This window comes from Elgaria multicarinata, chromosome 1 (genome assembly GCF_023053635.1).
Source record: "Elgaria multicarinata webbii isolate HBS135686 ecotype San Diego chromosome 1, rElgMul1.1.pri, whole genome shotgun sequence".
NCBI classification, from domain to species: domain Eukaryota; kingdom Metazoa; phylum Chordata; class Lepidosauria; order Squamata; family Anguidae; genus Elgaria; species Elgaria multicarinata.
In genome coordinates this window covers 7134251-7148952 of record NC_086171.1, presented here as the reverse complement: position 1 = coordinate 7148952, position 14702 = coordinate 7134251, and positions in this window count along the sequence as shown.

Here is a 14702-nt window from a genome sequence, read left to right as displayed (position 1 = left end):
GGAAGGATGGAGCCAGTTCCGAAGTTACAGAAAAATAAGACAGTTGATGTGAAGGGATGGGGCGTGAGGGAGGACTCATGGCTGACTGAGAGAGACATTATAGAAAGGCTTCATGAAAGGTAGAAGAATACAGATGAAAAAATAGAGAATAAGCCCAGGAGACAGCAGAAGGCAAAGAGGAGTAGTAAAAAGAGAAAGAATGAAGAATCTGTTCCTGAGGGAATGAAGGATCTGTGCTGCGTCAGGCCTGACTGAAGTAGCAGACAGGACTTGGGGCCCAGTAAATTGTATTTAACATACAAGTCTGTCCTTTACAGCTCACTCAAATGCCAGCTGGGAGAAACAGCGAGGGTGACCTTATGGAAAACAGAACAGGGAACCTGCATCCCACAGTTACCTTGCTATTCTATTTCTACAATTCCTTTTCTCCTGTCTTTTCTTCGCCCTCTCTTCCTTTTCAGGCCGAATCCTATGCACATTTACCTTAGAGTAAGTTCTATTGATCTCAGTGGGGCTTACTTCTGAGTATACATACTTCAGATTGTGCTGCCGCTCTGTTTTTAAGGTGGCACAAGATACACACATACCATGTTTGTTAACCAAAAGAAAAGCTTGAAAAAGGGGGGTTGGACCCCTTAAAATAAAAAAAGGGCAGATAGGAATTATTTTAGTAAGCATTTTGAAGAAATTGCTGCTGAAACCTCCTTAGCCAGGAGGTCCTGGGAGGCATAGAATCATAGAATAGCAGAGTTGGACGGGGACTATAAGGCCATCGAGTCCAACCCCCTGCTCAATGCAGGAATCCACCCTAAAGCATCCCTGACAGATGGTTGTCCACCTGCCTCTTGAAGGCCTCTAGTGTGTAGAGAGCCCATCACCTAGCCCATCACCTCCCTAGGTAACTGGTTCCATTGTCGTACTGCTCTAACAGTCAGGAAGTTTTTCCTGATGTCCAGTTGGAATCTGGCTACCTGTAACTTAAGCCCGTTATTCCGTGTCCTGCACTCTGGGATGATCGAGAAGAGATCCCGGCCCTCCTCTGTGCAACAACCTTTTTAAGTATTTGAAGAGTGCTATCATGTCTCTCCTCAATCTTCTCTTCTCCAGGCTAAACATGCCCAGTTGTTTCAGTGTCTTTTCATAGGGCTTTGTTTCCAGACAAATCATCCTTGTTGCCCTCCTCTGAACACGCTCCAGCTTGTCTGCATCCTTCTTGAAGTGTGGTGCCCAGAACTGGATGCAATACTCTAGATGAGGCCTAACCAGAGCCGAATAGAGAGGAACCAGTACCTCACACAATTTGGAAGCTATACTTCTATTAATGCAGAACAAAATAGCATTTGCCTTTCTTGCAGCCATATCCCACTGTTAGCTCATATTCAGCTTGTGATCTAAAACAATTCCAAGATCCTTCTCTTTTGTAGTATTGCTGAGACAACTATCCCCCATATTGTAACTAGGGCTGTGCACGGACCCCGCAATCTGCTCTGGATCTTGATCTGCAACTTTTGGATCGGGTCTGCTCCACTTTGGAGTGATCCGCCTCCGGTCTGCTCCACTCCACAGTGGATCCAGATCTGGAACTGGAGTTCTGCATTTCCCCCACATAGGCTTGCACTGAAATTGTCAAATGCCTATAACTCTTTTAGTGTTCAAGTTAGAAACTAGGGGTGTGCATGGACCCCCGCTCCGCTTCACTTCCAGATCTGCAATTTTTGGATTGGGCCGCTTCGCCCCACCCCTGCTCCGCCCATTTCCGCTCCGCTCCGCTTGGAGCTCCGGATCCGGATCAGAGCTCTGTTTTTCCCCCCCATAGGGTTGCATTGAAAGCTAAAAAAGTAAACAACTTTTTTTCTGTTCAAGTTAGAAACCTCATGTTTGGCACCATGGCACCTCATGGACTTGTACACATGCACGCCAAGTTTCAAGCCAATCCCATCATCCTCTGATTTTTGGGGAATTTATGAAAATCGGGCACCCCATTCAGACCCCTTTCCATAGCTCCGTCAATTTGCACGTTAGAAACCTCAAACTCGCCACCATGACAGCTTATCCATGTGTCCACATGGACGCCCAGACTCAAGGCAGTCCCATCATCTCCCGATTTTTGGCGCGGCTTAACTCACCCCAAATTGTCCCATTCTACAACTACGTCAATTTGCATGTTAGAAACCTCAAACTCGGCACCATGATAGCTTATCCATGTGTCCACATGGACGCCAAATTTCAAGGCACTCCCATCATCCCCTGATTTTTGGGGAATTTATGAAAATCCAACACCCATTCACACCCCTTTCCAATAGCTCCGTCAATTTGCACGTTAAAAAAACCCCTCAAACTCACCACCATGACAGCTTATCCAGGGATACATATGCCGCACGCCGAGACTCAAGGCAGTCCCATCATCCCCTGTTTTTTGGCGGGGCTTAAACCTGCAGACATCTCAATGGGGCCATTTCAAAGGAAATCCCAACATGCCATGAATTGGGGAGTATGAATCTTCTTCCACACTTGAAAAATGGATTTGGAACTTCCAAAACTCCAAGTGAGCTCAGGAAGGACTTCTCCCCTGAGTCAAAGCCAGACACACACAACATCCCTGCAAGGCGGGCAGGAGAGGAGAGAGGGAAGGCAGGCAGGCAGGCAGCAGACATTTCTGGGGGCATAAGGAAGTGAGCCAAGGATAAGCCAGTAATGCATATAAAATGGAATAAATAAATAAATAAATAAATAAAGGAAGGAGGGGTGGAATTAAAAGCAGCAGTGTTGCTGAATAAACAACAAGAAGAACTTTTAAAAAAAGGTTATATCTGTCTTTTACCAGTAATAGGGGGACGTGCCCGGGGGAGGGGGAAGCAGCTGCCAATTTGACTGGTCCTAGTAGTGACCAGTCTTTTAAGAAGCAACGCTGTCAGTTCAACTCATGAAAGACATTGCTCCACCACTAAGAAGTAAAACACTCACTTCAACTCATGATAGGCATCGCTCCACCACTAAGAGAAGTAGAACTGTCACTTCAACTCATGATAGGCATGGCTCCACCGGGTTACTCTGTTTGGAAGGCTCTGATGGCCTTCCAAGTACAGGAGAGAGTGGGGGCACGTCCACAATGAGATGCCCTAGGGGAGCTCATCCCCTTGCACCACATCTTTTCAGTTGTTCCCCAAAGTTAGGGTGGGTAGCAGTGCTCTCTTATTATTGGCTTAGTATATGATTTCAGGTTGTGTTTGTGCATTTGGTGGGGCTACTGTTTTTAAAAAACACTGGGAAAAGTCCGTTCAGATTAAGAAAGAGAAGTTTCCCAGAATCCCAAGTTACCCGTTTTGCCTATCCCCTCCTCCAACTTTGGGATCATGTGATCATGACCGGGAGTTGACTCTGCCCCTCAGCAATCGAAAAGGTAATCTTTTTCCCGCCTTTACCCTACTTTTTTAAAAATTTTAGCGCGTGACCCGCACCACACAGAGAGCTGAGAGTAGTCTCAAAATGACCCCCATCCATGACTCTCTGTGCACAAGAATTTTCAGAATGATAGCTTAAAAAACAACCCAGTTATCCCCGATTCTTTTCTGCAATGCAATCCTATGGGCGAAAACCGCCGTTTGACCCGCGCTGTCCCTGTTTGTAATGTTTGTTTACCCGATTTTTAAAAAAATATAGCACGAGACCCGCATGACGCAGAGAGGTGAGAGTAGTCTCAAAATGACCCCCATCCACGACTGTCTAAGCACAAGAATTTTCAGAACGATAGCTTCAAAAACAACCCAGTTATCTATGGGTGAAATGTTTTCAAGATGGCGATCGGAGCGCTCCACGGAAAGAGAAGCGCTCTGAAAATGGTTGCTTCTCTTCGCCTTGCTTCTAGGGGTCCGCGGTCCGCTTCTACTCTGCCTCTGGGCAAGGCGGAGCAGGCCAATTCGCTCCTGCTTCTGTGCTTCTAATCGGAGCGGAGCACATGCCTATTAGAAACATGAAAATGGGCACCAGGAGAGCTTCTAAATACGTACTTAGGCATGTCCACTTTGAAGGAAATCGGATCAAGCCCTGATTTCTGGTGAATTTTTAAAAGATTTTCCTCCATTTATAGAAAAGCATGCTTCCCCATCATTTTTCCAGATACACACATGCAACAGGGCACCAGGTGAGCTTCCACATAGATCCTTATTCATGCCCATTTTGAAAGAAATCTGGTCAGGCCCTGATTTTGGTGGAAATTTTAAAGTTAAACCTAAATCAGAATCTTCCTCTCTGGTAACCACATCAAAAATGATCACAGGGAACTTCAAGACAGAAAATTATTAAACTGGGTGAGCACACAGCACATAGCTGATCATGGGATAAACAACTCAAATTGCCACGCTTGGGTTGCAATACTTCTAAAAACTTAATTTCTTTCATGCCATCCACTCATTTCAAAGTGCTATAATGTGTGGGTTTTTCAAGATGCACACACACACACACACACACACACACACACACCCCTCCATCCCAGTTCACACACTCCAGGGTATGCCCAGCCAATAATTGTAATAACCATAACAATAAAAATACTAATAATGACAACAACAACAAGAATTAGAACAAAAACGCTGTCTGACTTTATTACCAGTAAGGGGAAAGTGGACATGCCCAGTGGGACAGTGGACTGTGCCACCAGTCATTCGGCCGGTCCTGTCTAGGTACCTGCCTTTGGGAAGCCACATTACACATCAACTTGTGCAAATCATTGGCTTCCTTCCACTGGTTCCCCTTTGGACAGTTCTGATGACTCTCAAGGGCAGTGGGCACTGGGCACGTCCACATGCCGTACAGCACATCATCCACTTGCACCACATGTATTCAGTTGTTCACCAAGGTTATGGTGGGTACCTTGCAGTGCTGTGTTGCCTATCTGTTATTTCACTTTGTATATTATTTACGATTGTGTGTGAGAATTTCCTGGGGCTACTGCTTCACCAATCCACTACAAACTGAAAAAAGTCCACTCCAAAGACAAAGAACGAAAAGTTACTAAGGCAGGATCAACACTACTGTTTTAAAATGGTTTATCACAGTAGTGACAACTGTTGGGGCCCAGGACACACACCGTATACAGTTTTTAAACCATTTTCAAAGTGTCATATCCTGCTTATTGCAGATCTGACCTAAGTATCCCATTTTGCTTATTCACCCCCCCCCTCCAACATTGGGATTGGAGGATGCTTTGCATAGGCTTATCACTTATCACGATTGGGAGATGAACCTGTCAATCAAGGTTAAAAAGAATAGGTTCCCCCCTCCCGCTTTACCCATTCAATAAAAATTAATTGCAAGCAAACCGCATGACCAAAAATTCTGAAAATCAACACAGATGACCCAAATCATCAATGTTTAAGCACAGTAATTTTCAGGGCTCTAGCTTTAAAAATAAAGAAGTTACAGGCAATTTTTCACCCAATGCAATCCTATGGGGAAAAAAATCTAAAATGGCGGGCAGAGTCTCCAAAACAAGCGGAGCCCTCTGCAAATGAACGAACCGCTCTTTATCATTCCGCTGACCAGCCGACCCAATTCAGATCCGACTTTGGTGGAGGCGGATTGGGTCGCTCCGCTTCCGCTCCTACGACCCGAAACGGAGCGGAGCACAGCTCTACTTGTAACTGTGCATTTGGTTTCTAATTCCTAAGTGCAGAACTTGGCATTTATCCCTATTAAATTTCATTCTGTTGTTTTCAGCCATTGCAGTTCTCGTTCCCTCCCCCCCCTTCTTTTCTCTCCCAATCTTGCTGGAGTCCAGAGTGGGGTGGGCGGTGGGGCAGCGATGGGGTGAGAACACACACACACACACACATACAGCTTCTCTGGCAGAATCTACACTACTGCTTTATAACAGTCTTGACAACTGCTGGGGCCCAGGACACATGCCATATACACCTTTTCAACCCGTTTTCAACGTGTCATATCCTGGCCCTCAGCTATACGACCACTGGATTGCTTCTCATTATTTTTTAACCTGCATTTTCCTTGATTCGATTTTGCTTCCAGAGCGTCAGAGTGCAGCAGCAAAAATGAGTTATCTGTTCAATGTACAGCAGCCATGCGTGGTAGGGAATGGCTAAGGGGAGAATCCAGGCACAAAGGAAATTGAAAAGCACTTTATTCCTTTCTTTTTTCCTCCAAATCCCTTCAGAAAATAATGCCAAGGAGAACAAATGAGGTGCTGAAGATGAGGGGGAGAAAACACCCCCCCCCAAATAAATGTCTATGTATGAAGAAGGGGCTTGTGGATAAGGAGCTGCCTTCCGTCCAGGGTGAGGTGGGGGCCATGGCAGCAGAAGGTTGCAATGGGGAGAGAGAGCCTTAGTCCTACGGGAATTCATGGGATCATAGAATCATAGAATAGCAGAGTTGGAAGGGGCCTACAAGGCCATTGAGTCCAAACCCCTGCTCAATGCAGGAATCCATCCTAAAGCATCCCTGACAGATGTTTGCCCAGCTGCCTCTTGAAGGCCTCTAGTGTGGGAGAGCCCACAACCTCCCCAGGTAACTGATTCCATTGTCGTACTGCTCTAACAATCAGGAAGTTTTTCCTGATGTCCAGCTGGATCCTAGCTTCCTTTAACTTGAGCCCATTATTCTGTGTCCTGCACTCTGGGAGGATCGAGAAGAGATCCTGGCCCTCCTCTGTGTGACAACATTTTAAGTATTTGAAGAGTGCTATCATGTCTCCCTTCAATCTTCTCTTCTCCAGGCTAAACATGCCCAGTTCTTTCAGTCTCTCTTCATAGGGCTTTCTTTCCAGACCCCTGATCATCCTGGTTGCCCTCCTCTGAACACGCTCCAGCTTGTCTTCGTCCTTCTTGAATTGTAGTGCCCAGAACTGGACGCAATACTCTAGATGAGGCCTAACCAGGGCCGAATAGAGAGGAACCAGTACCTCACGTGATTTGGAAGCTATACTTCTATTAATGCAGCCCCAAATAGCATTTGCCTTTCTTGCAGCCATATTGCACTGTTGGCTCATATTCAGCTTGTGATCTACAACAATTCCAAGATCCTTCTCGTTTGTAGTATTGCTCAGCCAAGTATCCCCCATCTTGTAACTTTGCCTTTGGTTTCTATTTCCTAGATGAAGAACTTGGCATTTATCCCTATTCAATTCCATTCTGTTGTTTTCAGCCCAGCACTCCAGCCTATTAAGATCACTTTGAAGTTTGTTTCTGTCTTCCAGGGTATTAGCTGTCCCACCCAATTTTTTGTCATCTGCAAATTTGACATGCGTTCCCTGCACCTCCTGTTTCACAGTGCCTCTTGCTACATTTATGTATAGCAAATCTCTCCCAGCTGCACCTACACTCACCCACAAATGGCCGCGGGACCCTCTCCCTCACGTGTAAGCGTCTAGTGAGATTCCGAGCTTCCCCTTCAAGTGCCTCTGCAGCCCCGAGAGAAACAAGCCCCTCGGCCTCTCCTCCAAGCTTCCCAGCCCGCACTGCCTCCTCCCCTCCCCTCAGAGCCACACTCTCAAATGCTCGCCTCCCTCGGCTCCACTGCCTCCTTATGTGCTTTATTTATTTATTTATTTATTTATTGCACTAATATACCGCTCCCATAGCCAAGGCTCTCTGGGCGGTTTACAAAAATTCTAAAATTAAGATAGAAACGAGTATACAAAATTTAAAATTCTAAAACACAGAACATACACACATAAAGCATTAAAAATCTTTTAAAACTAAAGATGTGGGTGATTAAGATGTGCCGCCATATGCATGGGCAAAGAGGAACGTCTTAACCTGGCGCCGGAAAGATAGCAGCATTGGCGCCGGCGAGCTTCATCAGGGAAATCGTTCCATAGTCTGGGGGCCACCACCGAAAAGGCCCTGTCCTTCGTTGCCTTTAAAGCCGAAGGCTTAGCAAAAGTCATGGCGAATCGGAACCTTAGAATATGCACATTTTAGGGGTTTCAATTCGGTGGAGCATCGGATAGACAGCTGAGTCATGTTTCGAACAACACGGAAATGGACAGCTAAGGCGAGTTTATTTATTTATTTATTTATTTATTGCATTTCTGTACCGTCCAATAGCCGGAGCTCTCTGGGCGGTTCACAAAAATTAATAACATTCCAAGTATAAAACAACAGTATATAACCATAATATAAAATACAATATAAAAGTTCAACCAGATAAAAACAGCAGCAATGCAAAATTACAAATTTAAAACACCGAGTTAATTTATTTATAAACTGTTAAAATGCTGGGAGAATAAAAAGGTCTTCACCTGGCGTCTAAAAGCATATAATGTAGGTGCCAAGCGAACCTCCTTAGGGAGCTCATTCCACAACCGGGGTGCCACAGCAGAGAAGGCCCGCCTCCTGGTAGCCACCTGCCTCACTTCCTTTGGCAGGGGCTCGCGGAGAAGGACCCCTGAAGATGACCTTAGGGTCCAGGAAGTTACATACGGGAGGAGGAGTATAGAAGCCGTATAGATTAGGGCTGTGCATGGACCCCCTGATCCGCTCTGGATCCTGTTCCGCAACTTCCGGATCGGGTCCGCTCCACCCTGCATTGATCCGCCTATGCTCCGCTCCGATCCGTTGCAGGGTTCCGGATCCAGATTGGAGCTCCATGTCCCCCCCCCCCCTAGACTTGCATTGAAAATCAAACACCTATAACTTTTTTACTTTTAATGTTAGAAACTAGGGGTGTGATTTGCTTCGCTTAGAATCAGAGAAGCAACAGCGAATTGGGGTGATCCGCCTCCACCTGAGGCAGAGGAGAAGCGAATTGGGGGGCTGGAGAAGCATGGCGAAGAGAAGCGACCATAAGCGGAGCGCTCCTATTTTCGCGGAGCACTCCGCCCGCCATTTTGGATTTTTTTCGCCCATAGGATTGCATTGCGGAAAAGATTAGTGGATAACCTTTTTGTTTTTCAAGCTATCTATTTGAAATTTGGTGTGCTTAGAGAGTCATGGGTGGGGGTCATTTTGAGCCTATTTTCAGCACTCTGCATAGTGTGGTTTGCTTGCTATTCATTTGTTTAGAATGTTAAAAGCTGGAGGGGGTAAGGGTTTTTTTAAGCGATGACAGGCAGATTCAACTCCCAATCCTGATGAGAAGTGATCACCTCATGAAGCATCCTCCAATACCAACATTGGAGGGGGGACTAAGGCAGAGCCAACCTGAGACCTTCTGTCTCTTTGTGGGTTTGGTGTTCGTAGAGAGAGGAGTTAGTTATAGGTGCTGCTGCTGTGTTTGGAGTTGGAGGAGATAGATTAGGATTTAGATTGGTGTGTGTGTGTGTGTGTGTGTGTGTGTGTTTCTGACTGTTTGCTTAGTTTGCTCTGTGTTTTTCCCTTACTTTGATTTTACATAAACTTTGTTTTTCATTTTTGGAGTGTTTGGTTGGTTGGTTGGTTTCCCCCCCCTTCCCCCTCTTAAAGCCTGACTGTGTTTCATCTTTCTTCTATATAAAAAAAATACAAAAAATACAAAAAAAAATCCTCTCTTTCCTCTCTCTCTCTCTCTCTCTCTCTCTCTCTCTCTCTCTCTCTCTCTCTCTCTGTGTGTGTGTGTGTTACTTGGACTGTGTTTGTGTTATTGTGTGAGTGTGCTGTGTGCACTGCTTGTGAAGTGCAAAAAAGCAAATAAAGTTCCTCAACAGAAGCAGGAGAAGCAGCAGGCAGAGGCACCCTCTTCTCCAACTTGCGCCCAGCGTTCTCTTTTTGAGGGTGGGTAAAATGCCCCTTTGCAATAAGCAGGCATCAGCAGTGCCGTTAGAGGAGGAGTAGGAGTATCCCCAACTCCTTCATTATTGTTTGAGGCCACTAGCCCGCTGATGGACCTGTCTCCAGACATCATAGACAAGGTCCTCAGCACAGTGGAGGGGCAGGAGGAGGAGGAGGTGGTCCTCCAGGATGTGGGTGCTGAGGAGGAGCAGCAGCAGGCCGAGGCTCTCTCCCCAGTCTCATCCCACCCCTCTTCCGCTGTAACCCCTGTTTCTGTGGCGACACCAGAGAGCTCAGGCGGGCAATTGGTGTCACCATGGAAGCAAAAGACAAGCATAGTGTGGGACCACTTTGAGTTGGGAGCGGATCCCCGCTTTGCTGTCTGTCGCCACTGCAAAGTCACCCTAAGCAGGGGTTCAGCTACAGGGCATTATGGAACCAGCAGCCTGAAGATGCATCTGCAGAGGCAGCACCAGTCGACCATGGACAGGGGAGCCAACATGGTGAAGGCGGTGCGCGACGGCGGATTTGAGGGCATCCGCTGCATCGTGCATGTCTTGAACCTGGTGGTGAGGGATGGCCTTGGGATGGGCAGCAAGGCCAACCTTGGTCCCCTGGCCAGTATCCGTAACCTCCTGGAGAACTGCAGAAAGGTGGCAGGGCATTTCCACCACAGTGTCAAGGGCAGTCGATTGCTGCGGGAGAAGCAGGAGGAGTTGAATCTCCCACAGCACAGGCTAGTGCAAGACATGGTGACACGCTGGAACTCCACCTACCTCATGCTGGAGCGTATGGTGGAGCAACAGCGTGCCATCCATGACTTGTTCATGGTCAGGGACATGGGCGTCCACCCAGCCCTGGGCAAGCAGCAGTGGGACGCCATGTCCCAGCTGGTGGCGGTCCTCCAGCCGTTCCTTGAGGCCACCGAGACCCTGAGCATTAGCTCTGCCCTCCTCAGCCAGGTGATCCCTGTATGCAGGCATCTCCAGAAACAGATGGGCGAGTTTCTGGAATACAAGGATCCCGTCACCGGCAGGCGCTTCAAGCCCGAGGTACACGAAGCAGTGACTAGGCTGAGGGACGGCCTGACGCGGAGGCTGGAGCCCATCCAAACAGACAGGGTCCACATGGTGGCAGCCATGTGCGACCCTCGTGTGAAGGATGGGCTTTGTGGGCCAAATAGCAGGCAGCACTGGGTGGAAACGCTGGTGGGCGAAGTGCGGGCGGCACGGGCCAAGAGGGTGGGGCAGAGTGAGGCAGAGGAGCAGGCCACCCCTCCCCGCAGCAGCAGCAGCACCAGCAGCAGCCTCACCTGCATCCCTCCCAGCAGGAGCACAGGCCAGGGGTATTGGGCAGAGGCTCTGCACGCCGTGGTTGGGCAGAGACCCTCCCCAGCCACTGGCCAGGATGACGCTGCAACCGCCGTGCAGCGTTACCTGGCAGAGCCCATGGAGGAGTGCACCATGGACCCCCTGGCCTACTGGTCATCCCGCCACCAGATTTGGCCAGACCTGGCGCGGGTGGCCATGGATCGACTCAGCTGCCCACCCACCAGTGTTCCAAGCGAGAGGGTGTTCTCTATGGCGGGCGACATAGTGACCCCTCACCGCTCTCGCTTGGAGCCGGACTTGGTGGAGCAGCTGGTCTTTCTCTAGAGCAATCTGCCCCTGCTGGGATACCCCACCCTCAAGCCCTCGTGGGAGTGACAGGCAGGCTCCCTTTAATTCCACCCCTCCTTGGGTTGGCAGGCAGACTACAGTTCAGGCGGGCAGGCTTTTTTATCCATAGCATTTCATTATTTAGTGGCTGCGTTTCAGTTCACAAAATCAACTCTGAATCATTCGATTCTCCTTTCAGTAAGGTGATGCCTTCTTCGTCTTACAGGCAGGCAGGCAGGCTGTTATAGTACTACTTATACAATTCAGTCAAATTCAGGCTGTCTCTTCCTTACTACCCCAGTTTTGTGAAAATCAAACGGGCTAGTCCTCGGCTCACTCACCACAATGAGTTTCCAGAAGTGTTGGCTTTGAGAAGCTACCTCACACTGCAACTCATGTCAGTCATTGACTTCACCTGTGCTTTGGCAGTGGGCTGCTTCACCTGCATCCCTCCCAGCAGGAGCACAGGCCAGGGGTATTGGGCACAGGCTCTGCACGCCATGGTTGGGCAGAGACCCGCCCCAGCCACCGGGAACAGGAGGTAAACTCCATCAGTCCACTGGTTGCCCTTTGGAGGGTGCTGGCTGAGGACTGATTTTTCCAGGTCATCCGACACTTCCACTTTGCACATTGCTGCAATGCTGTACACATACAGGTGGATCATCCAGCAACGTTAATGCTCCAAGCCACAGTGTGGTAGATGCCTGCATCATCCTCCACACTCAAAGTAATAAGCTGTGCAAAGTACCAGCTCCTTTGTGCCCACCGGCCCATGACCTCCTCTCTGCCTGCCTGCCTGCCTGCCAGCCAATGCCCACCTGCCTGCCTGCCTGCCTGCCAATGCCCGCCTGCCTGGGAGCCGTCCTTGTGAGGTAGCTGGATCTGCTGGGACTGACTCCCCCAGAGATCTATGGCTTACTTGTACAAGGTACCAGCTCCTCTGTGCCCACTGGCCCATGCCCGCCTCTCTGCCTGCCTGCCTGCCTGCCGAAGAATGCCCTCCTGCCTGCCTGCCCGCCTGCCAAAGCCCGCCTGCCTGGGAGCCGTCCTTGTGAGGTAGCTGGATCTGCCGGGACTGACTCCCCCATAGATCTATGTCATATCTCTGCCTGCCTCTCTGCCCGCCTGGTGCCTGGGAGCTGCACCACATGATGGGCTTTGTGGTTCGTGGCATATCTCTGCCTGCCTCTCTGCCCGCCTGGTGCCTGGAAGCTGTACCACATGATGGACTTTGTGGTTCGTGCCCACAAGCCTCCAGCATGCTTGCTCCCAGTGCTGCCTCTCCTCCTCTGTGCCCGCCTCACAGGGATGGTTTGTGTGTCTTGCTTTGACTCAGGGGATAAGTCCTTCCTGCGCTCACATAGACTTTTTGAAGTTCCAAATAATTTTTTCAAGTGTGGAAGAAGATTCATATTTAGGTTTATCTACTCCCCAATTCATGGCATGTTGGGATTTCCTTTGAAATGGCCATGAATAAAGCCCATTGAGCTGTCTGCAGCTTTAAAAATCCCTGAGATACTGGGGTGTCTGATTTTCAAAAATTCCCCAAAAGTCAGGGGAGGCTTGGATTTGCTTGAGGCTTGGCATGCATGTGTATACGTGCATCAGGTGTCATGGTGCCTAATTTGACATTTCTAACATGAAAATTGATGGAGTTCTAGCATGGGACTTGATTTGGGGTGAGTTAAAAGGTTAAAGCCCCGCCAAAAATCAGGGGATGATGGGATTTTCTTGAAACTTGCCATGAGTGTGGATCTAGATGGCATCTGTGAGGGTCCCTGCTTCAAAGTTTTTTATCTGTCAAAATGTCAGAGAAAATCTCATGTCTGAAAATGGGGTGTCCGATTTTCAAAAATTCCCCGAAAATCAGGGGAGGCTTGGATTTGCTTGAGGCTTGGCATGCATGTGTATACATGAATAAGCTATCATGGTGCCAAGTTTGAGGTTTCTAACATTAACAGAAAAAAGTTGTAGGCTTTTTTGGATTTCAATGCAACCCTATGGGGGGGAAAAGCGGAGCTCCGATCCGGATCCGGAGCTTCACAGTGAAGCGGATCGTACCGTAGGCGGAGCAGAGCGGGGCGGACCCGATCCGGAAGTTGCGAATCTGGAAGAGAAGCGGATCGGAGGGTCCGTGCACGCCCCTATTAGAAACCTCAAAATTGGCACCATGAGAGCTTATACATGTATCCACATTCATGCCCAGTTTGAAGCAAATACAAGCATCCAGAGCCAGGTAAAGCCCCCCTCACCACTTACCTGCCTCCGTCGCGGCCTAGGCCTCAGTTGAAGCCGCCGCTGGACTGTGACGGAGGCAGGTAAAAAAACCCTCCCCTCCTGCCCCCTTACCTGGCTCTGCCGCCATCGCCACATGGACTGCAGCAGCACCCGGTAAGCCCCACTCCCACCACACTTACCTTTTTTCGGAGCTCCGGATCGAGGCAAAGGATCCGCTTGGTCTCAATCCGCTTCATCTCGATCCGCAGCTCCCCCAACCCGACCCATCTCCGCCTTTGTCGGAGGCGAATCAGGTCGCTCCGCTATCGGTTCTAAGAAGTGAAGCGAAGCGGAGCACAGCCCTAGTATAGATGTACTCCTGCTTGGTGTAGATCTGGCCTCTTCTCCTTCTTTCTCCCAAACATCATAGTATCCACAGAGCTGATTAGGAAAGGGGGGCAGCAGCTCAGAAGCGGGAAGGGCCCCAATCTGCAGCTCCTTGCAATCTTACTTGTAAATTGTAACGACAGAACCAGCCCCGCTGCTCACCCAGTGGGCCAGCCTGCCTGCCACAGCGCTCTTCCCCTCCGTCCTCTTCCACGTGCTCCTTCCTGGCCGTAGCGTGGCTGCTGCTCCCACCTTGTTCAGCAACCGTCCCGAGAGGTCAGGCAAAGCAAGAAAGACCTTCCTGAGCAGGAGTGGGATGGGCAGAGCATTTGAATTTGCCACTCTTTCCTGCTCCGCTGCAACTGGGGTGGCAACTGGGGTGGCAAGCTTCCTATTGGGGGGGCACCTGCTGCCCCTTCCCCCCCCCCTTGGTGCTGCCACTGGCTGTAGCCGGTAAATTATATTTAACATACAAATCTGAAAAGGGCAAGTCTGTCCTTGACGAACTCACTCAAATGCCAGCCTAGGGTGACCCTATGGAAAGGAGGACAGGGCTCTGGTATCTTAAACAGTTGAATAGAAAAGGGAATTTAACAGGGGTCATTTGTATGCAAGCAGCACCTGGTGATATTCCACTGTAGGAGCCCTGCCCTCTTTTGTATCTGGCCAAGAGGGCAGGGCTCCTAGAGCTTTCACTGTGGTGATGAAGAGGGAATTTCACCTTTTCTATTCAACT